The 23122-nt window shown below is 46.2% G+C and overlaps 1 pseudogene; it reads left to right on the forward strand.

The window, feature by feature from the left end:
• Positions 1-283: 283 nt before the first annotated feature.
• The window catches only part of LOC101542821 (transmembrane protein 11, mitochondrial-like), a 41115-nt pseudogene continuing 18276 nt past the window's right edge, over positions 284-23122 (forward strand).

Here is a 23122-nt window from a genome sequence, read left to right on the forward strand (position 1 = left end):
CGCCTGGTACTTGGTTTGCCGTCGCCTGTGCGCCCCGGGCCGGGGGGCGTTGGGGGAGCGGGGCGCAGCCCCCGGCCCCTCCGGCCCTGGCTGGAGAGTGGGCGGTGGGGGCTTGGGGGTGAAGCTGGGAAAGACACTTTTCCAGACCTGTTGCACCGGTGCAACAGCTGTTCGGGTGCGGTATGTCGGGGGAGGGGGCTGTCGGGGTTGGCATTGGCTGCAGGGGCTGGGGGGGGGGGTGCAGGGTTGGCGGGGGCGCTGAGCAGAGGGGCGCTGCTGGAGGATGTGTGCAGGGGCAGGGGGGAAGCCCGGGGCTGCGGCGAGCTCGCTGCCGAATGGGACGGAGAGAGTGCCGAAGAGCGGGCTGCGGGAGGGGAGCGCGGAGACGCGGCTCGGGGCCGGCCACGGCGGCTGGCGGAGCGAGCGGTGGCTGAGGCCGGGGGAAGCGGGGCTCGCGGAGGAGGCCCCGCCGAGCCTGGCTCTTCTGGGCGTCCCATCCGCGGGGCCTGTGTTCGCTGCACCACCCCCCGCCCCGACGCCCCCCAGACTCCCCCAGACTTCCCGCAACCAGGCTGGCCCCGCGCAGCCCCCATCCCCCGCCAGCTTTGCAGATGGGAAGGGGAAAAAAGTTGCCACAAGTTGGATGGCATGAGTTAGCTGCTTGGGAAAAAAGTTGAAAGCCCAGGGCCGAGGAGGAGGAGGAGGCGGCGGTGTGGGGCTGGGGAAGGGCTCTAACCTGGGGTGGGCGAGGGGGTAGGGGGAGCGGGGCGAGGGGTGGGAGGATGGGGGAAATGCGTGTTTGCGACCAGAATTCGTTTGAACCTGGTTGTTGAAAAAACACCCATTTTTTTTCCCCCTGCTGGACATTTCGCCCCTGCTGACTGCGGCAGTAACTTTCCATAATTAATGACCCGTTCCATTTATTGGTCGCATCCTGAGCTAAATTGCTTTTAACGACTTTTTTTCTTTGTCTTCACTGGGGGCAGGTAGGAGGTGGCCACCTGCAGGAAGAAACCTGGGCCGGAAGACGACGGGCCCGTTTGGTCTTTTGAGGCAAAGTTCTGAGACACTCCGACTCTGAGTATGATAGCAGTCAGTGCACTACAGAACTTTGTCTCTGCAGACTGTGGTCACCACGCCCGCCGCCGCCACGTCCCCGGGCACCGGACACCAGCGCAGGTAGCCCCCGGGTGGCCACGTCGCCCAGACTTGGCGTGGAGGAGGGGCAAGGTGGGGGGGGGCGGTCCAAAGCGCCGTTCCAGGAACTTGGCCAACTCCTTGAAAGTTGTTGCCCCTTAAAAGGGAACTAAATCCTCCAAATCTCTGTTGCTCTGACTCTGGAGTTGGGTTTGGGGCTGTGGGGGCTGGGGGAGCTTTGGGGTTTTCAAGGTTATTTATAAAGGTACTTAGAAGAGCAGCTTCACTTATTGAGCGAGGCAAGGAGAGCCAGGGGTTTATTAATGGGTGTGTCGGCGCTCAGTGCCTAACAGGAATTTACACTCTTTACCCTTGACGAAGGAAAGGTGTTCGTGCAAACGCTGCGATAATGGCCCTTTTATTCCGCTGCCCTCTTAGATAAATGAGAGCCTCCAGAAGGGTCTGGCCCTCACTGTCCCGTCCGCTTTCTGATTTAGGTCCAATTCGCTTTAATTATTGCTACATAAGAATATTTCTGAGTGGCGAGGAAGCATTGTTTGCGAAGAGCATTTTAACAGACATTCGGGGCGGGGGTGTTTGCACTTGGGCTGTGAAGGGGCTTTTCAGGGTATTCTCTGTGCCTCCCACCAGCTGTGGGATCTGGCTGATTGAGCGCCCATGGGTTGCCCCCCCGCTCTCTGCAGTGGATCCCGGCTGGGCACACTGGATTCTCATCCTGTGCCATGGCCATGGTCCTGGTTCTGTATTTCCCACCTCCACCCCCCACTCCCCAAGTCTTTCACGCAGTTTTATTTTCTGCCTTCTACCATCATGATAGAGAACCGAATTTTATCTTAATTGGAAAGTCTGAAAACACGGTCAAACTCAGCTCCTTGAAGTGGTCCCACCCTGGGCCTTTTGGTCATCCAATGCAAAACGTCCTCATGGCCTGGCTTGACCTTCACTCAGTCCAGGGGCCACTTTGGCAGACTCGCATTCCTGACTTGAACTTTTCCATGGCTCCCATACTCTTCCCTGGCGTCCTGTACAGAAAATGTGTGGGACCTTTCCTGCATTGCCCCAGCCTTTGGGACACTCAGTGAGATACCTTGCCAGGACCGCCTCTACTCCCCCTTACTTTGCTTTTCCAGACCCCTTTTTCCTGTGGACCGCATCCTCGAGACAGGCATCCTCAAAATTGCTGATGGATTCTCAACTGCCCGCCAAGTTTTAGCTTTGTGAACTTTTGAGCCACAGCAGCTTGATTCAAGGAATTGCCTCCCACCGTCCCTCACAAATGTAATAAAAAGGACCTTTATCCCACGGATGTGCATGGTGAGCTCTGGCTGCCAGGCACAGGGCGTAGGGTAGTGAGTAAAAAAATTTTAAAAAGTGGTTTTTGTGGCATGTTGCTGATATTCCGTCGAGAAAAGTACTCATTTTGATATCATTCATAGGATGCTTCAGGCTTACGGGGGTCTGTGGGTGTTTCTGGGAGGCCCTGGATTTTAACAGAAGCTGCTGACCTGGCTCCAGAGAGTACAGTAGGGAGGGAACTCGCCAACCTGGGTTCTATTCCTGCACCCCTCACCGTCCCTCAAGTTCTGCCAGGAGTGAGAGTGATCCCTGAGCACAGAGCCAGGAGTAAGCCCTGAGCACTAATGGGTGTGGCCCCAAAACCAAATTAAATACATAAATTGAAAGGCACTGTCCTCCTTGGCACTGTTGACTGTCTGCCCCTTGTGGGAGTGTGATCACGGGATGGGGCCAGTTGGGGAGAAGGGAGGGGGTGGGGGAGGGCGGTGGTATTTGGATGCTTGATAGATGTTAGAGCTTACTAGAGGACCTAGATGTTGCATTTCCCAGGGACATGTGACCTGCCCTCTTGTTTATGTGGCTGTTATCATTCTCCCACCTTTCCACCAGCAGCTGTTGTGCTTCAGTTGTTCAGCCCTTTAGACTCAAGATGGCCAAATTGGACTCATGCAGTGAAATAAAGTGACTCAACCCCCGCTTCCTATTCATTTGAGAGGTCAGATATGCTTACTTGCAAACAGAATGCTGTCCCCTGTTATGGTGTCTAAATGTATGCCCGTGAGCTAATGGGAGGCCTGTAGCTCCCCGGAGGGTGGAGAGGTTAACTGGGAGAGCAGTTCTCCTAGCAAAGAGGGGTCTGGGCCACCCCCAGAAAAGATGCCCAGGCTTAGAGTCCTTGACATGAAGTGTCTGTTTGACACTATATTTAAAGAACGACATTATGCCAAGAAATCTTTTGCTCTGTCTCTTTGCTGTGACCTTGGTGGGTAAAAGGACTTAGTGGAGGGCTATGGTTCTTTCCTGGGCTGAAAGTGATGGAGTAGACCCAGGAGAAAGGGTCTACTGGCATTCTCCCGAAGCAGCCTTGACCATATAGTGGCCTATATGATTATCAACTGAGTATCAGCTGTTACTGTGGATCAGAGGAACCCAAACGCATTTGGCCTAGTACCTCCTTGATAGAGCCCAGCAACCCCCTGGAAATCTGTCTTTAAGTTCCCCTCATTTGCACCAAGGCTATGCACCACTGCCTGGATCCTTCCATAAGGGGTGGTGGGGGTATACTATTATGTGTTTTAGGTGGAATTCTCATGTCAGTAAAAGCATCAGACATGTCGGGGTGAATAGAGCACTGGGAAGGTGGGGTGCTCTTAGAACATCTCTCTCTTCCCAGCCCCAACACCAGGCCACTAGGCACCATCACCTCAGGTTTTCCTGTCTATATTCAGCAAATTTTTTTTCTTTTTGGGTCAACACCTGGTGATGCACAGGGGTTACTCCTGGCTTTGCATTCAGGAATCATTCCTGACAGTGCTCAGGGTACCATATGGGATGCTGGGAATCGAGCCCGGGTCGGCCATGTGCAAAGCAAATGCCCTACCCACTGTGCTATCGCTCCAGCCCCTATATTCAGCATTTCTGAGGAAACAGGTATAATGAAAACATAGGTACACCATATGTCAGTAAACATTGGTAGTCTGACTTTTTTTTTAAAGAGCACTTTTCAAGTTTAAACTTTGATGAGTATTATACAGAAGTGATAGGAAAACTTCCAGCAGGAGCTGGGGACCACATCACTAGACCGCCTAGAGGTACATCTATCCCTCCCCCCTTCTAGCTGTGAAATAACTGGTAGCCCTGCACTTCTGAGTGTGTCTTTCAAAGAATTACAGAATGCACTTAAATGTTCTTCAAATACTGGGGTTGGACAGACACATTCCTTGGGATCCCCTGGAGCTGAAGGAGTACCACTAGTCCCCATGTGATTTCAGAGAACACTTAGGGACGGGGTGGAGGTAGGAGTTGGGGGATGGTGGTTTTGCTCAACTTCTCTGATTCCCTGGCTTCAGTATATACTAATTTGCGTGGGTGGTGTGTCCAGGAAGCTTTCACTGAACAATCACTACAGACAAGGAAAACCTCACCAGTACAAAGGCTGTGAGCAGGAAGAGAAAAGGGCTGAACATCTCCCTCCCACTGCTGTGTGTGATGTGGGAGGAGTGGTGGCACCTCAGTAGCCTTAGGAGGCAAGAGATGGAAAGAATATCCTAAGCAGCGTCTTTGTCTCAGCTGTGTCTCATTCCTCGGGCGGTAGGACGATGACTGTGCCTTCTCCACAGCAAGGAGCCTCTCCTAAAGTACTACTCTGCTTTCTCCTCAAATAGGCCTCCTTTCCCATTTGATAGGAAAAATGCAGAAAAGGGCTGTTTTACACTAAATGTGTATTATGTTGAACACTCGATGCCACAATAGCTATTTGCATATGTGAGAGCATTTACTCTGGTATTAGTACCATCGATATTCCCAAATTACAGATAAGAAAACCGGGGCATAGAGACAGTAAATAACCTGACCAAGGCACACAGCTAATCCGAGGCCAGGCATGCCACAGACCCAGGTGGTCTTAATCAGAATCTGATCATCACAGTAATGAGACTTGATATCATGCAATTGTCTAATTGACCACAGCGAAGGATAGAGCCTGAAAGTCTAGGTTCAAAGTGAGAAGCACTGCAGATAATTAGAGCACAGCTCAATGCAAATCTTCAGTCTGTTTCTAGAATACTGTTCTGAGGATTATTTTACTTTTTGAGGAAACTGCCAATGGGCAGAAGTGAATGCTGAGAAAAATAGCGATTTAAAAAAAAATGGCCTTGTGTGTATGTACAAGAAAAGCAAAGGAAGCAGAATATTAGTAAATTGTATTAGTGTATTTGTTCAATGACTTGTGAGTTCCTCCCATGCGTCAGCCAGCGGATGTGAGCAGTTTTGGTGTATGACCTGTACTGGTGCTGGCAGCTGCCACTAACTGCATTCAAGAGGGCAGTCCAGAGGTGAATGGTGCATGAGCCAGATATTGAAGGCGGGATTAGGAGCAAGTGGAATTAGGCAGGGAAGGGCCTTATTGTTAAGGGAACAGCAACTACTAACTCATGGAAATGTGCAGAGTATAGTGTGTTTAGAACCAGAATGCCCCCACAGTGTGGCAGGCTTATATGTCACTTGGCAGGGCAGCCCATAAAGGATTTTGTGTGGCAAATCCACAAAATGTTTAAAACTCAGAACCCAGTGCTGGAGAGATAGTATAGGGGTTAAGGCACGTGCCTTGCAAGTGGCTGATCCTAGTTCTATTCTGGATACTGCGTATGGTCCCCAGCACTGCCAGGAGTAATCCCTCAGCACAGAACCAGGAGTAAGGACAGCACCACTGGACATGCCCGCACAGCCAAAATAAGAATATCACCCTGAACGCCATGGGGAGAAACGAAAGGATCATTAGCAGGGAAAATGGTCTGATCTGCTCTGCTTTTTAGAGAAGGTGTTCTAGAAGCAGCAGGAAGGGTGAGTTGTTTGGACGTGAGGTGAATGAGCCAGTTTTGAAGCTATTAGAGAAATAGAAGGGAAGCATGAGGAGGGGTGCACAGGAAAGGTGTGGGTGGGCTTCGAGTGAGAGCAGGAAGACCAGGCGCCTGGGTCCACATGTGTGACCTTCCAGGGCAGCCTGCTCCGGGGCCCTCGCAGGCAGCCTGCTGTCGGCACACACCCTGGGAATAAAATCAGCACTAAATTGCGTTGTGTCGGACATTTCGAAATATTCAGCTTGCTTGGCTCTAATCCCAGGTTAAATCTGGAAGTGTAATACTGGAGATAGCTCTTTAACCCTTTACAGCATTTGGTAGATTTTACCCTGGTTCATTGAACACGAGGAGTTGTAAGGCATGTCATTATTTAGTATTCTGCTAAGCAAGGCAGGATTGCTGCCTGCAAAACTGAGCAGTGCTTATGTAGCATGTAGACTTTCAAAACTTATTTTCCCTCAAAAATACTTTTTTCAAAAACTTATTCTAGATGTATTAAGGTACAGTTATTTAAAACTCAGAACCCAGGGCTGGAGAGATAGCATAGGGGTTAAGGCATTTGCTTTGCAAATTTGATTCCCAGGATGGTGTATGGTCCCCAGTACTGCCAGGAGTGACCCTTGAGTACAGAGCCAGGAGTAAGGCCTGAGCACCACTGGGTGTAGTCCAAAATCCAAAAGAAAGAAAACTCAGAAGCCCAGCAGGAAACAAAGCATCCTCAAAAAGGTGTGTGTGGGGGGGAAGGGGGCTGATGTAGGTCATGAGAAGAATACAGATTCCCCACTACCAACCTGTGATGTCCCGATCAATCTGGAAGTGAAAGAACAAGTGGGAAGTGGTGCACAGCCACAGGTGAGGACCCCATCATGGTCCTTACTGAGAGGATGTCATTTCCACACCTTGGTCATGTCGAGAACTTGTATGTGGGACTGTCACTGGCAGTGAGGGACCGTCTGTATTCACCCAAGGTATGGGGAACCCTCGGTGAGCTGAACCCTGGACCAGGTCCCAGGGTGCAGTGAGAGAACAGATCTCTCAGGAGAGTCCAGGACACAGGAAAGCGGCCCAGGGGAAGCTGTGGCCTTTAGTGGAGGGGTGTGGCAGTGACAACCCACAGCTGAGCAAGGACACAGCCAGGGCAGTTAATACCCTGACCTCTCTCTCCTCTGGCTCTCGGCAGTCACTGCGCCGTGGCTGAACCCAAGTAGAACCAATGCAAGGGCCTGGCGGGGCACTCCATCAGGTCCGCCTGTGGGCATCGAGGAGGGGTGCAGAGGGCGTCTGAAGTGCAGAGGAGAAGTCTTGGGGCTCCTGTCACCCTGTGTGTTCCTTCCAAGGACAACTTTCAGAGAAGTCAGGTGCTGGACGTGCCCCAGGATGCCTTCATGTTCTTTGTCTCCATTTCCTCCAGAGCCTTGACGTTGCAGCCCTCCAGAGGGAAGCCGAGATGTTTCCTAGAAAGGAGACGCCACTGCTGCTCTCTCCAAGCCAACAACTTCCTTTCTGAGAGGTTGATAGGGGCTCGGAGATTAAGGTGAAACGGGAGAAAATTAAGTTTGCCATTTTTAAATGCACTTCAGTGGCAGTAAATATACTCTGATTGTTGCAGCCAACACTGTCATTTGTCACCTCAAATTGAAACTCTGTAGCCTTAAATGATAACTCCCTATGATCCAGGGGCTTTCCAGACCTACTCAGAAGAGGCCAGCAGACGAAATTTAAGCAAGGGCAGAAAATATCAATGAAATCATACCCATCTGGCCGCTTAGAAGGCTGTACCCGGATTCTAATTCCAGAAGCTAAATTGTGGGGAAAGTACAAGTACAATCAATTGAAATTGGTGAATTCCTCTAGAACAAAACCTGTGACCTGTTTTCCATGAATGGGCTTCAGGTGCACCAGAATTCTCCCGTCTGCCCTCAGAATCTAGGGCAGCTTGAAATCTTCGGCTTTAATAAAGTAGCAGTATCTGTTTGCCTAGCGTAACACAAATATGCTCATGATTTGTATGCAGTATAACACACGCACGCACAAGTAATAACTGGGAAACAGTTCTTTCTCTCTTCAGTCTGGCCAGATTTCTGGGTTTCTCTTCCATTCCGTACCATCCATATGCTTCAGAGCTCAGGGGAGGCTTATGGACGACTGTTCAAATATACTTGGACTAATGTAGCAGGAAGACTGCTGATTATGGATGGAAAAGCATTGGGGATATTGGATACTTTCTCCTTTTGTGCAAAGAAGATGTTAAACTAGGCTGGTGGATAGGAGGGAAGTGGACACTGGTAAAGGGTTTAGTTTTGAATATCACATGCCTGAAAACCAGTCATCAATAACTTTGTTCACAGTGACTAAATAAAACTTTAAATAAAAAACTAAAAAGAAAATAATAAACAGATGCGGAATAAGACCTGTGTGTTCCCTTTCAACCAGCAGCCTCACTTGTATTGATTTGGTTCTGAGTAATATCAGTCTATGGTCAACTAGTTGAAAGGAGAAATGTCCAATTTTACCTTCAAGAAGCCTGGAGGGAGGGAGGTACCATGGCTGGGTAACTCAAAAGCTCAGCTATTCATGAAAGATCTGGGTTCTTTACAACCTACTTCCTGCCTCACTCACTTTCTGGTCTAATTTTCAGACTAGGTCTTCCCATGGCTTTGTGAAAGCTGCAGTGGTTACAAGATGGGTAGAATAATGTCTCCAAGCCTCTCATTCTCTTAGTCTCCAGCTACTTTTTCTGTTTCTCATTGGGCAATATCTAGTTGTTGTTAGCTGTAATATCCAATAACCGTAGGTCCCTTGCCTATAGGAATGGGACCATTTGACATCTACCAATCAGGACTTAATTCAGACTCATGAGAAATTGATGTGGACCCTGAACCAAATCAATTCTGTTAGCAAAAATGAGATAGATGGTAGGGATGTCTTTTGGGAAGGCAAATTAATGTGTCTGCTGAGCCACTTGGGGGGGAACAGTCTTGCAAAGCTGAAACTTCATGGCAGTTGAAGTTGCCACAGAAATACTGGCTTCATTACCAGTATTTTTATGGTTAAAAATTAGGATGAACCAACATGTCCACAAATGGAGGATCAGACAAATAAGCCATGGTATGTCCTACAGTGAAACCACTGTTGGGAAAGAAGTGAATATGTGTGCAGTCACCATGGGAAAAACAGGGTTTCTAGTAAAGAAAATGTAGGAAAAGAAATGGGGCTTGAAGATCAAAACAACTATGAGATACCACCTCACACCACAGAGACTGGCTCACATCCAAAAGAACAAAAGCAACCACTGTTGATGTGGATGTGGGGAGAAAGGAACCCTCCTACACTGCTGGTGGGAATGCCGACTGGTTCAGCCCTTTGGGAAAATAATATGGTCACTTCTCAAAAAATTAGAAATTGAGCTCCCATTTGACTCAGCAATACCACTTCTGGGAATATATCCTGGAAAGACAAAAAAAAGTACAGTCGAAATGACATCTGCACCTGTATGTTCATTGCAGCACTGTTTACAATAGCCAGAATCTGGAAAAAAAAACAAACCCGAATGTCCAAGAACAGATGACTGGTTAAAGAAACTTTGGTACATCTACACAATAGAATACAATGCAGCTGTCAGAAAGGATGAAGTCATGAACTTTGCATATAAGTGGATCAACATGGAAAGTATCATGCTAAGTGAAATGAGTCAGAAAGAAAGAGACAGACACAGGAAAATTGCACTCATTTGTGGAATATAAAACAACAGAATGGGAGAGTAACACCTAAGAATAGTAGCAATAAGTACCAGGAGGCCTGCTCCACAGCTTGGAAGCTGAACTCACATGCTGGGGGAAAGGGCAGCTCAGATAGAGAAGAGAACACCAACTAAAGTGTAGTGGAGGATCCACTCAGGATGGGAGAGGCGGGTTGAAAGCAGATTATAGATTGAACACGATAGGCACCAGTATCTCCATTCAAACCATAACACCCAAAAGGAGAGCGAGAACAATAAGGAATTCCCTGTCACAGAGGGGGGGACCCTGGGGCCATTGATGGAGGAGAATGGGCACTGGTGGAGGGATGGGTACTCGAGTATTGTATAACTGTAATACAGGCACGAAACTCTATAACTGCACCCTCATGGTGACTCATTAATAAAAAAAAATGGGGCTTGATTCTATTTGACTCCTCTCTGTTTTTTTTTTAGTACATAATCACTTAAAATAGACATGTGGAGTATGGGTGTGTCATCTGAAGTGGGTTAGGATGGGGTCAAAATGGTGGTGGGGAGAACTTTCAATGACTAAGTTGTATGCTTTTGATGGACATTTGGGGGCTCCCAGACAGTGCTCAGAAGTCCTGAGAGCCCCACTGGAGATTCTTGGGCAATAAATACAAGGGCCTGAGGATGTAGTCCTGCTCAGATCTCAGCCCCCAGAGGTGGTGGGGGCCTCTAGGACTGCAGCTGGCAATGTTTGGGAGACCAGGGAATGCCAGGGAGTGAATCTGGGTCTAGTATGTCCTCTAACCACTGTACTATCTCCTCTCTTCTTGACTTTTTAAAAGTGCAGTATAAAATACTTTTGTGATAAAAAGAAAAATTCGTTTTCTGGGGCATGGAGATGGCTTAAAGGGATGGAGTGGGTGCCTGTGGGGGCCCCAGATTTGATCCTGGCACCACATGTTCCCTCAGCACTACCCCCACTTAGCATCTCTGGAAAGTTTGCTGATAGATGCAAATGGATGATCAGATCTTAGGCCCTTGATTTGCTTGTTGCTTTTGAGGGGAAGAAGGTGTTGGAGATGAGAAGGCAGTGAAATTTATTAGCAGCCGAGTACCCTTTTTCTGTGGTGTTTTAATGTCTCAGTTTCTTTTTGTGGGTTTTCCACAAGTTGGAAAACCTTTAAAAAGGAAACCACTATGATCAAATGAAAGAAGGGGAGATCTTGCTAGGGGACAGAACAGGAAGAGACCGTTATCTTCAAGAAGTAATCAAAGTTAAAAATCATCGTCTGTCTCTTCTTAAAAATTCAGTAACACAGGCTTCTGTAAACCAGGGTGCACATAACTGTAGATGTTCATTAAAGGTGCCTTGTGTAAAGCACTGGAGGTATCATGTGATTGGGAAGGGCTTGGGTCTGTCCCAGACACTCCTGGGGATCTAGGTTCGATTTTATTGGTGGCAACAGCACCTTCCATCAGAGGCACTTTAGAACTATTTTCGGGGCTGGAGCAATAGCACAGCGGGTAGGGCGTTTGCCTTGCACATGGCCGACCTGGGTTCAATTCCCAGCATCCCATATGGTCCCCGAGCACCACCAGGAGTGATTCCTGAGCGTAAGAGCCAAGAGTGACTCCTGTGCATTGCCTGGTGTGACCCAAAGAGCAAAAAAAGAAAAGAAAAAAGAAAAGAAAAGAAGTATTTTCCTGATTGTTCTGCATGCATCAGAAAGATATGCCATGTCCCAATGATGAAAACAAACCATGGCAGTGGCCCAGAAAAAGAACTGGTCTCTGCAGATAGTCTTGCTTTGAATTTTATTTCTTAAGTGACAGTTCCAGTTGGCTACTGCTTCCTTGTGAGTCAACATTTATATTGAAGTTATTACCATGAGCTGAAGTGCTATGGAAAATACGCCTTCAGTTTTTTTCTGCCTCCTTAAGCTGTGAGTAAATGTATGTCAAGGATAGACAACAAACGCAGCTTTTGAAAGGCCATTGAGAGCTGGTTTGTTAGGGTGTCACTGTGTTGCATCTGGAGATCTGAGAAAAGGAAGAGGATGATTAAGTAAGACCAGCGTGGGCTGCTAATCCATCTGATGTTAACTGTCAATTGGGATTGATCTGTACCCAGTGAAAACTGAAAATCAAATTTAGTTTGTCTTTCCAATAGTGAATTTGTAGTTATTTGAAGCCTTCACTGTATAATTAATCATGAGCACTGGGATGTGAAATACGGAGTTTGAGTAGTAGAACATGAAAAGGTTAAGATACTTAAACCTGCATTCTTCCTTCCTAATGCCAGTCTCATGAGGTTTCTTTTTATTTCTGAAGTATAATTTTTACAATTACCCAAAATTACACCCTTGATGACTAAATTTATAAATAATGATAAGTATCTATATACATTTGTGCTGGAGGCCCACAGATTTTCAAAGTTCTTGAGATGAAGGGGGGTCAGGGGAATTGTGCAGATAAATTTAGGGAGACTATAGGCTATTTTGGAAAGGGAACTGGAGTGACATCATAATAAATATGTGACAGTATTGGATGATTGTAACTGATACTTGGTAAAATCGTACTAAAGTCTGTTACTGTTGGTCATTTGATGTGAGTCCCTTTCTGTATATTATTTTATATTCGGCAGAGAGTCTCTTGCCTGCACGCCTGGCTGTCTTCCCCGGGGCCCCTCGGAGGGGATGGGTTCCAGCTTCCCTCCCCGCCCCGAGCAGAGCTCCCGGTTGCTGAAGACCTCCGGAGTCTAGCCACAGCCATGCTTAAGTCCCCTCTCCACTTGTTCGGACGAGCCTCATGCATGAAGGTACCGGCAGAGGAACCCAGGTGTGTGGGACCCAGGGCTGAGACTTCCAAGCCTGATCGGATCAGGACTGGGCCTCTTCCGCCCAAATTTCCCATTTTCTAGTAGCTAGGCAGTCACACTCAGGGACTGCCCCCGGCACTGTGGAATCCCATCAATGGCCGACATCTAGAAACTTAAAAGCAAGCTCCCGGAAGCGCACTGCTGCGAAGAGCAATATCTTATAGCCTACTTCTCCCTCTGGGAGAAACTGGCAAGCTGCTGAGAGTTTCCTGCCCACATGGGAAAGCCTCTCAAGGTCCCCATAGTGTATTATTCATAGGCCAAAACCAGTAACAAGCTGGGTCTCATTCCCCTGATCCTGAAAGAGCCTTCAATGCAGCATCGTTGGGAAGGACGAGTAGAGAGAGACTTCTAAAATCTCAGGGCTAGGACGAATGGAGACGTTACTGAGACTACTCAAGAAATTTAACGATCAACGGGATGATGATGATGATGATGATGATGATGATGATGATGATGATGATGATGATGATGATTTTATATTCTACCTGGAGAGAGAACGTTCTGGATCTGTCCCTCTCCATCTCAATATTGGAGAGCATAGACCATGTTTGTGCAATGGCACATTTTTGTGGGTGGGGCCAATCCAAGTACAGGATTAAAACTGATCCAGTTATTTTCTCTCCCAGGGGCGTGATTTGATTTTGCAGTATCTAGTATGACTTGGTGACCCTGACTTGTTTGTTTCACAAGTGAGTATTCATAGACACACTCATCAGTCCCCGCTCAACCTGCCATGGCTGGGGTCAGACCACTAGCCAGTAATGCAGAGCATGGTGTATAGTCAGATTCTGCCTGGAGACCCTGACAACTGTCACCAAAGGGAAGAGGGAGATACACAGTGTAGACAAATACAGTGACAAGTGCTATAGGAGCGCCGAGCCCAGATACTGAGCCCAGAGAATGTGTCACCTTCAGTGAAAGATTTAGTTGTTTCTGTTGAGGGCTCAGGGGGCATTTACAAGTAGAGGGTGGCTCTGTGCTCATCTAGTTCCATATGGAAGACTCAAAGAATTCTCCCCACAGATTATCCTTTATATAGTCCAAGTGTTTGCACCCCTTCAGGAGTCATGTGTTGAAACCTAACCTCCAACTGGTGCTAGTAAGAAGTGGGGTCTTTGGGAGATGACATTTGGGGCATTAGTACTCCAGAGAGCCCCCTGTCCCTTCCACCATTCGAGGGAACACAGTGAGAGAGGGAAGCTATGACTTGGGAAGTGAACTCAGAGAAACCAAATCTCTCAGCATCTACCTTGCTCCTGGATGTCTCAACCTCCAGAACAATGAGAAATATCCGTGTCCATGAGTCACCAGGTCTCTAGCATTCTATTATAGAAGCTGGATTGTTGTAGAACCTTATCTGAGACAGATACTCTACACCTGGGTCTTAAAGGGTGAAGGAGAACCACATATGCACAGGAAGAAGAACACCCAGAGGAGACTGTGCATATGAAACACATGGTCGGTGAACTGTGGGGTTGGTGGATCTGGTCCAGCCATATAGGATGGGCTCATGTGTGGAGAAATCAGGGGACAAGCTGAGAAACGCAGATAAGGCCAAACTTCACGGCAGGCTCTATATGCAATGCCAGTAGATTCGGACATTTTGCTGAAGGGGCTCTAGTTGGGGAGAAATGTGGTTAGATGAGTGTTTTGAAATATATCTCCTGCCTGTTGAGAGGAGTTTCATCTGGAATAGGGTGTGAGGCCATGGATATGTTCAGCCAGAAGTCAGGAGGATAGTAGACCAGAAAGAGTTATGATCACAGCCTTTATTTATTTTTTGCTTTTTGGATCACACCCAGTGATAACTCAGTGGTTAAGTAACCACTCAGTGGTTACTCCTGGCTTTGCACTCAGGAATTAATACTGGTAATGCTTGGGGGACCATGTGGGATGCCAAGGATTGAACTGGGTTAGCTGCATGCAAGGCAAATGCCCTACCTGCTGCCGAGGATTGAAACAGGTCAGCCCCTTGCAAGGTAAATACCCTACCTGCTGTAATATCACTCCAGCTCCTGATCATGGCCTTTAGGTGACACTATATAAGAGCATCTGAGAAGGTAAGATAAGCCAAACCTAGTTTTAGCCTGGAAATGGAGAGTAAAAGAAAATATGAGGCTTAGGCTTATTTTTAAAAATGCAGGTTTTGGGTTTGCAAAGTTTCTAGCCTGCTTCTTTTAGAAGTCTTGGTGGGAGCATAAGAGAGAAGGTGTTTACAAAGATAGAGATTGGAGCACAATATAGAATGGAGAGCTGGGAAGCAGTTTTTGTCTACGAAACTCAGTCCTTCTGGAGTAATAAAGATTTTCTTATTTTTAGAAGAACTCAATTGCAGTTACATTTTCTAGGTTTTTATTCAACTAGATATGACTCTATAATCAAATTCTGGCTAACAAGTTAAACTGAAGTGTCCTATGGTAAGTCTGGAACTCATCTGTGAAAGGCAGCTGGAATATACCTTCTACTCTCTTTGTTGTTCCTTCATGGGTCCTGCCCCCTAGAACATGTGTGCCACCATCTTGGATCATGGGCACCAAAAAGGATCTGGGCATGCTCAGCCAGAGTTGAGATGGTCTGGATTCCCGAGGGTCTTGTGGGTAGAGTGTTATAACAGCCCTGGATTACCTGTTTCCAGTTTCACTTACCTGAAAAAGGCAAAGCTTTTGTGTTGGGTACGCCATTGTTATTTTGAATTTCAGCCACAGCTTGAACCTAACTTTAATTAATGTGTGACATCACTAATAAGATTGATAAACAATCCAGTCTGAGGACTTTCCAGGGTCACCAACTTAAATAAGTGTTTTCAGGGAAATTTAATGAAAATCCTTATGCAAGTAATATTTGATTTCATTAACTCTGGTTCTCATCTTTCTTTCTTTCTTTCTTTCTTTCTTTCTTTCTTTCTTTCTTTCTTTCTTTCTTTCTTTCTTTCTTTCTTTCCTTCTTTCTTTCCTTCTTTCTTTCCTTCTTTCTTTCTTTCTTTCTTTCTTTCTTTCTTTCTTTCTTTCTTTCTTTCTTTCTTTCTTTCTTTCTTTCTTTCTTTCTTTCTTTCTTTCTTTCTTTCTTTCTTTCCTTCTTTCCCTCTTTCCTTCTGTCTTTCGGGTGGTGTTTGGGCCACACCTAGCAGTGATCAGAGCCTACTCCTGACAGAGTCAGGTAACCGTAAAGGGAACTGGGGATCAAACCCAGGTCAGCTGCATTCAAGGCAGGTGCTCTCCCTACCCACTGTACTATTGCTCTAGCCCCATCTGGTTCTCGTTTATCTCTCATTTCTCAGAATCTTCATGGTTTCAGAAGTGAGGGATGTGATAAAATGTACATTTGGACCTTATTTCTAATTTCCTGTGTAATTCCAAAGAATCACAGTTGGTGTGTCTATTAATCATCTCTTTTCTGTATATTTAATGCCCTAACATTGCAGAGTCTTGATGACCGTGAAGAGAGCCCTGCTCAGAGCTCACAAGACTCTAGAGGAAGCAGCAATTCACTTGTAAGTGCCTGCCTTCTGAGTGCTGACCACTTGGACAGTTTGGGAAGGGGTCATGCCTAGCATGTTCCAGAAGTGGATTCAACCTTGGTAACACATGGCCTCTTGGAGCACTGTAAGGTGCAGCCCTCAAAGGCTGGGCAACCTCTGGGGCGGCTCTCGTGACCCCCGGCACCATAGGGCCTGAGCAGTGTTGCACACTCGGGCCCTCACATTGAGCCCCCACGTTGGTTGGTCAAGGATCAAACAGGAGTGGCCTCCTGAGCACCTTTGGGAGCCACCCTTCCCCACCTACCAAAAAAAAAACCCACCAAAAATGCAAGCTAATAATCAGTTCAGAACCTGTGCCCCCAACACTCCAGTCCACTAGAAACAGCCTCTGTCCCCTATGCAAGTTATTCAGACTAGTTGCCCCTTTCCTCTGCCTACTCTGTTCTTCCCCAGAATCCTCAATAAAAACTCTTGCTCAGGCTTCCTCTCTCTTCCTCTGTCTCTGGTCAAACTAGTGCTCCCCCATGCGGCCTGCATGGCTAGCCATGCCTCCTATTCCTAGTGATGTGAGTTTAAAGGAGGGGGTGGCTCAGTGGCTAAAAGCACTTTTTCCTACAATGGTGAGGCCAGGAATGCAGTTCCCAGGATTGCCCACATGCACCAGGCTCACTCCCTGCAGATTTGCTTTCGAAGAACCCCCTCACATGCCAACAGAGAGTTCAGACACTGCAGCTGCTTGGGGACCCCCAGCAAGGGCCCAAACTAAAGACATACAAGAACAGTGACCAAGAGTCTGACTCCCTGCAAATTCATGTGAGAGCAGCACTATGGCCCCTGGAGAGCTTCACGGCTAGAATGTTCAAGAGGGCCCCAACTCAAGGACTGTCACTCCCTGTGAGCAATTGCCAGCCTGGCAGCTAAAAGTGTGACGCCCAGAGAGCCCCACAGCTGAATGGACAAGCATCACAGTAAGAGATGCAGCCTGATGCATCGCAGTGGCCACATGCACAAAAGGAAGAGAAGTGGGGCTGGGGGAACTTATCTTGTAGAGCAATCATGCTTGCCTACCTTTCCATAACTGACTCAAACATTGCAGGTTTCCTTAAAACAGTGTCGGCCTCAAGAATGGAGTGCTGAAATTAGATCAAGGGATATACAACAGCCTTTCAGTACCTGTGTTGCAAACCTTAATGCCCAGAAGAGGAGGAAGGGAGGGAGTTTGGAAGGAAGGCACAGAGAGAGAGAGAGAGAGAGAGAGAGAGAGAGAGAGAGAGAGAGAGAGAGAGAGAGAGAGAGAGAGAGAGAGAGAGAGAGAAGAGAGAGAGAGAGAAGAGAGAGAGAGGGTCACCAGACACCAGAGAGGCAGGCTTTGGGGGTGTGGTGTGGCAGGAGGGAATCTGGGGACATTGGTGGTGGAAAATGTACACTGGTGAAGGAATGGGTGTTGGAACATTGTATGACTGAAAAACAATCATGAACAACTGTGTGTGTGTGTGTGTATCTCACAGTGATTCAATTCAATAACAACAGCCACAGCAGTGTGGTACTCAATTTCCCTGGCTGGAAACTGGTACTCAATTCTTTAGAGAACCTCATAAAATGAGGTTCACACTTTCATTGTTCACTCTTTCCCGTTCATGGCATTTGTTTGCCAAGTGATGGTTTGCTATGATTGAGCTACTGTACCTTTGTGTTTTTGATTTGATGCATCATTAGTCAATAATAAAGAAATATTATTTAATCCTAGAGTGTTGTGTTTTTTATTTGATGCATCGTTAGTTAATAATAAAGAAATATTATTTAATCCTTAGAGTGAATACAGAAGCTTTTGGTGCTTACTGTGTCTTTTCTCTGAATATTTGTTCTATTAATTCATGTTTATGTAGCACTTTCAAACTGCATGTGGTGCTTTTATGCAGGTAAATTATATGCTTAATAAGAAATAAAATACTTGCCCCTGGGAGCTTGTAGGTAAGAATATGTTGTTACTTAGAATTAGTATAATCAGTAAGTATGATGACTAAGATTACCTTTTGTTTGAAAGCAGAACAAGCCTCTGTCTGAATGTTGCATTGAGTGTGAGTCTCTTGGAGTCACGAGTCACGCACAAGTCATGGGCCTGGGCCCCCTCTTAGTCCCGGCTGCTTCCCAGGCAATCATGTATCAAGAATAGCAGTTTGTTCGCTGAACGTGAGGAATAAATTACTCCAGAGGCCCATTCAGTTCAAGTATATATATATAGTTCAAGCAGACTGGGGACATAAAAATCTGTATTTACACAACAGCTATATTAAGAAGAATAATTCACTTTCCAAAAGATTTACTGCGGAACTCACCCAATAAATTTCAAATCTGATGTGATTTTTAAAAACATCCTTTCTTATAGGCTATTTTGGGGAGGATAATTGATCATGTAAATGAAGGCAGTTGAGTGAGATAGGACTTACAGATGTAAAATGTGGCCATTTGATTTTAGTTCCTTTGTGACATTATCTCCAGGTTCTGTCACCTTTCCAGCTGAGACATTCTTTGAAACTGTTGTGGTGTACAGAGATGGCAGTTGATTGAAAGCAATTCAAAGATTAATTGAATACATGAAGTCCTATTATTCCTTAATGTAGTGTAAACGTTGACATCTTTGCAAGGTCTAAATAATTCTGCCTTCGATGGAGCAGATAGCTGTCTGAGTACATTCTTTCCATTATCTCTTTTGCTCTTCCTAATGCTCCTCTGGGCAGAGTTATATTTGGTTATATGGGTTATATTTTCATCTTCATTTCGCTGGTCAGAAGAGGAGCTGGACTAAAACCCAAGCCCCTGGTGTGTGGCATTACTTACAGTGACACTGGCCTTTGGTTGGTTTTGGAGAGAGCCAGTGACCCCAATTTATCACTTTGACTCTCTGAACATATTTTTCAATTTTTTGCAAGAAAAAAAACTTCCTTATTACCTTATAGTTGTATTTTAATAATCTCTGAAATGTGGATTTAGTGATTTCTGGATTTTATTTGTGGTTAGAATGATAGTGGAAAATATTTACCCCAAAACCCTCAAGGAAAGGAATATGAATTATGCTGCTTTTCTGCCAAACATGCATCCGCTTAATAATAATAAGAAATGCTGAAGGTGCATTTCCTTATTTGTGGTGCTAAATGTTTATGTAGAATGAGAACTTGAAAGCAACTTGGATGATATTTTCAAGTTATTTCTCCAATTTTAGAGAAATTATGTCAACCTAGTTCTCTAGCAGCACATGACATATACTGTCTTAGGGATAGGGAAACTTTTTTTTGTTCACAATTTTTTAATTACATAATCCTCTTCTTAAATTAATTTTTAAAATTAAACCACCACAAATGAAATAAACCTCAGAAAAGGAAGAGAGCAACATGCCACAGAGATGCCTCAGACCCTGCGTCAGGCTGTCTCATATGGGGCAACCCAGAGGGGAGTGGTTGAATCCCACCACTCACCCCAACAAAGGCCCACCCACCAAAACACTCCAGAACTCAATCACGGCCATGTTGATGGTCATTCTCCACAGGCTCGGGTGAGCCTGATCCATGAGTGAATCTGCTGAAAAACTCAGGTATGCAGGATTTGTGACTGAAATCTCCAGGCTAGAAAGGAGTTGGGAATGGACAATCTTCCCCCATCTCCCTGTGCTTCCTCAATTCTGGCGGTCATGCCCACGACTGCCTCTGGTGCCATGTAAGCTCATTAATGGCCATGATCCAGAGACTCAGAAATAAACCTTGGAAGAGGAAGAGAGAAATACTCTGCAGAGAGGCTTCTGAACCCAAAGTCACCATCCAGTTAAAAATTTAACTCTGAATCACCCTACTTAAAATCTTAGAATTCTAATACTCTACACCAGTGATGTACCAAAAGTAGCACACACATATACACACATATATGTATATACACACATATATTATATATACACATATATGTATACACACACATATATGCACACAAGTTTCAACCTTTAACAACATGTTAGGAATCTCTTATACAAGGGCTTAACAACTCCAAGGTGAGATACAACAATCTTCAAACACTTTCCTCGAAGGAAAATTTTTGGGATCATTTTTAACAGATTATTCATAACAAGCAATACAAAATAAATTATTTAGGTCCTGCTTTGGGGCAAGTTTTGGGTGTCAGGGTGGAAAAATTCAAAATATGGTGGTGGGAAGGTATAATGGTGGAGGGTTGGTGTTGGAATATTGAATGTAAATTATTGCAAGCAACTTTATAAAAATAAAATTAAATTTAAGATAAAATAAAAGTACATCACTGTTTGTGGCTGGAGTGATAGCACAGTGGGTAGGGCATTTGCCTTGCATGCGGCTGACCCGGGTTCGATTCCCAGCATCCCATATGATCCCCTGAGCACGGCCAGGGGAAATTCCTGAATGCAGAGCCAGGAGTGACCCCTGAGCATCGCTGGGTGTGACCCAAAAAGAAAAAAAAAGTACATCACTGTGAGATACAGTTACAAGCTTTACAAGCTTTTGTGATCAGGTTTCAGACATACAATGTTCCAATACAGGGATGGCAAACTTTAATGCAAAAACCGAAAAGTAATTCGGGTACTGGAGAGATAGTACAGGGATTAAAGCACTTGCCTGGCATCCGACCAACCCCAGTTCAATCCCCAGCACCACATGGTCCCCTGAACATTGCTTGAGTGCAGCCCCAGAGACCTCCAAGCACACTAGGTGTGGCTCTGATGGCCCCCGAGCACTGCTAGATGATTCTCCAGCACTGCATGCTCAGGCCCTTGCATTGATCAGCCAACCTGGTCAGCCGACAGCTGCTGGGCTGGTGGTACCCTTGAAGCCTCTTGATCACTGCTTGGGAATTGCTGTCTCCCATTCTCACCCTCCCTTACCCCCCAAATAAACCTCCACAAAAACCCAAATAGATACGGAATTTGTGCAGTCGTTGGTTAAGCATGCCTGCTATGGAGTGGGGATTGTCCGTGTATGCAGGCATTCTCCTGTCTGACCTACGATGTTTGACCCAAGAGTACAGAGATACCCATCACTATATTGCCACGGAGCCACACGGAAGAGGCCCAACGCTGCTACTATTATTGGAGAGGTCACTTGTGTAAGTGAGAGGATGGAAGCAGGGAGAGCAGGAAACCTGTCCTCTGGGCTTGTTGCTCCTTCCTCGTTCCGTGCACCTCGTGCTTCGGCCTCATTGAATTATCTGTCCTTTCACACTCCAAGCCTTGGCACATAATCTTCAGACTTCTGAGAACTCCATTCCCCATCTTTTGTAGAATGGCACGTTCTGCTTACTTTTCTGTGTCTGGGTCAAGAATAGTTTCTTATTCTAAGACATTTGCCTATGGCCACATAGGCCATTAATGTGCAGGGAGGAGGCGGAGGCTGCTTTTCTTCTCTCTGCTCTAAAACATGGAATTAAAGTTCTACCCTCTAGTCCTACCCTATCCATTATGAGAGCAAAGACCATTCATAAGCATTAGACCTTGGAATCATGGCTATTTTCTTTCATGCTTATTCCAAATTGATCTGGACTTGACGTGTAAAGAAAAAACTATATTTTGAGAACTTAATGTGAAAAAAAGTGAATGTAAAATAATAATAATTTTTACATTGACTGAATATTTGAATGATATGTGTTGGGTAGAGTGAGTTACAGTGCTTGCAGTTGAAACCTGGACCTTATCCATGCAAGGCAAGTATTTATTTGACCACTGAGTCACATTCCTGACCCCATACAAATACATTTGAAATATTAATTTAAATATTAATTTCACCTGTTTCTTTTTATCTTTTAAAGCATGGCAACTACAAAATATTGAACTATGTAAGTGGCTTACATTAGCTTTCTACTGGCTAGCACTGCTCTGATCAGATGGGGTCAGCTTTGGACATGGTTTGGAGAGTTGCTGTAGCACTGTCATCCCGTTGTTCATCAATTTGCTCCAGCGGGCACCAGTAACATCTCCATGTGAGACCTGTTGTTACTGTTTTTGGCATATCGAATACGCCATGGGTAGCTTGCCAGGCTCTGCTGTGTGGGTGGGATACTCTCGGTAGCTTGCCGGGCTCCATAGCACAGCAGGTAAGGCTTTTGCCTTGCACATGGCTGAACTGAGAGTCACCAGGTGGGAATAAATGTTTTGTGCTGAGTGGCTGACTCATCATTTGGTGGTGAGAGGCTATTGGGGTGGGGGATGTCAATCATAATATCCCCATAATGAAAGAGTTCTGAGGAATAAAGTGCTTATTGGATCATCTAGTTCTGGCAGAGATTAAAAAAAAAAAAAACCTCTTTGGTAAATTTCTAATGTGCTCTGGGGATTTGAAATGAGGCGAACTCCTCCAAACCCACTGTCTTTTCTTTTCTCCAGGCTACTTTCTCATTTGCATGAGGGCTTGTCTTCCCCCTCCCCATGCAGGCATCATGGTGGGTAGCCTTGGAGGATGGGGTGAGGTGTGACAAGTGGCTGGTTCACCACACAAAGTTCTGTCACCAAGTGAAGACAGCAGGGGCTGGAGTGATAGTACAGCGGGCAGGGTGCTTGCCTTGCATGTGGCCTACCAGGGTTCTATTTTCAGCCCCCCAGAAGGTCCCCTGAGCCTTGCCAAGAGTGAGCCTTGAATGCAGAGCCAGGAATAAGCTGAACACTGCTGGGTGCAGCCCCAAAAGCAAAACAAACCAGTAAAACCCAGTGAAGACACCAGAAGTGTTTGTTCAGCTTGAAAATGAGCCTAGGGGAGGAAACGAGCTGGTGGATTCTTTGGGCAGGGAGAACATAGGAGGCGTTGCCCTGTGTTCATTTCCCAGTCGTGCTTTGGCCCCCTGGGTAGGGAGAGGGTGCTGGGGAAGGAAGGCAGAGCCCACCAAGGACAAGGCCCGCGCTTGGCCAGTGAGCACCTCTAGGCCCCAGAGTGGCTGTTTGAATGCTTTGAGTTTCTTTTCTACTCTAACTCTCTAAGCAGTAAATGGGCATTTTACCTCATTTGTTCTTTATTCTTAGT

Source organism: Sorex araneus, chromosome 1 (genome assembly GCF_027595985.1).
Source record: "Sorex araneus isolate mSorAra2 chromosome 1, mSorAra2.pri, whole genome shotgun sequence".
NCBI classification, from domain to species: Eukaryota; Metazoa; Chordata; class Mammalia; order Eulipotyphla; family Soricidae; genus Sorex; species Sorex araneus.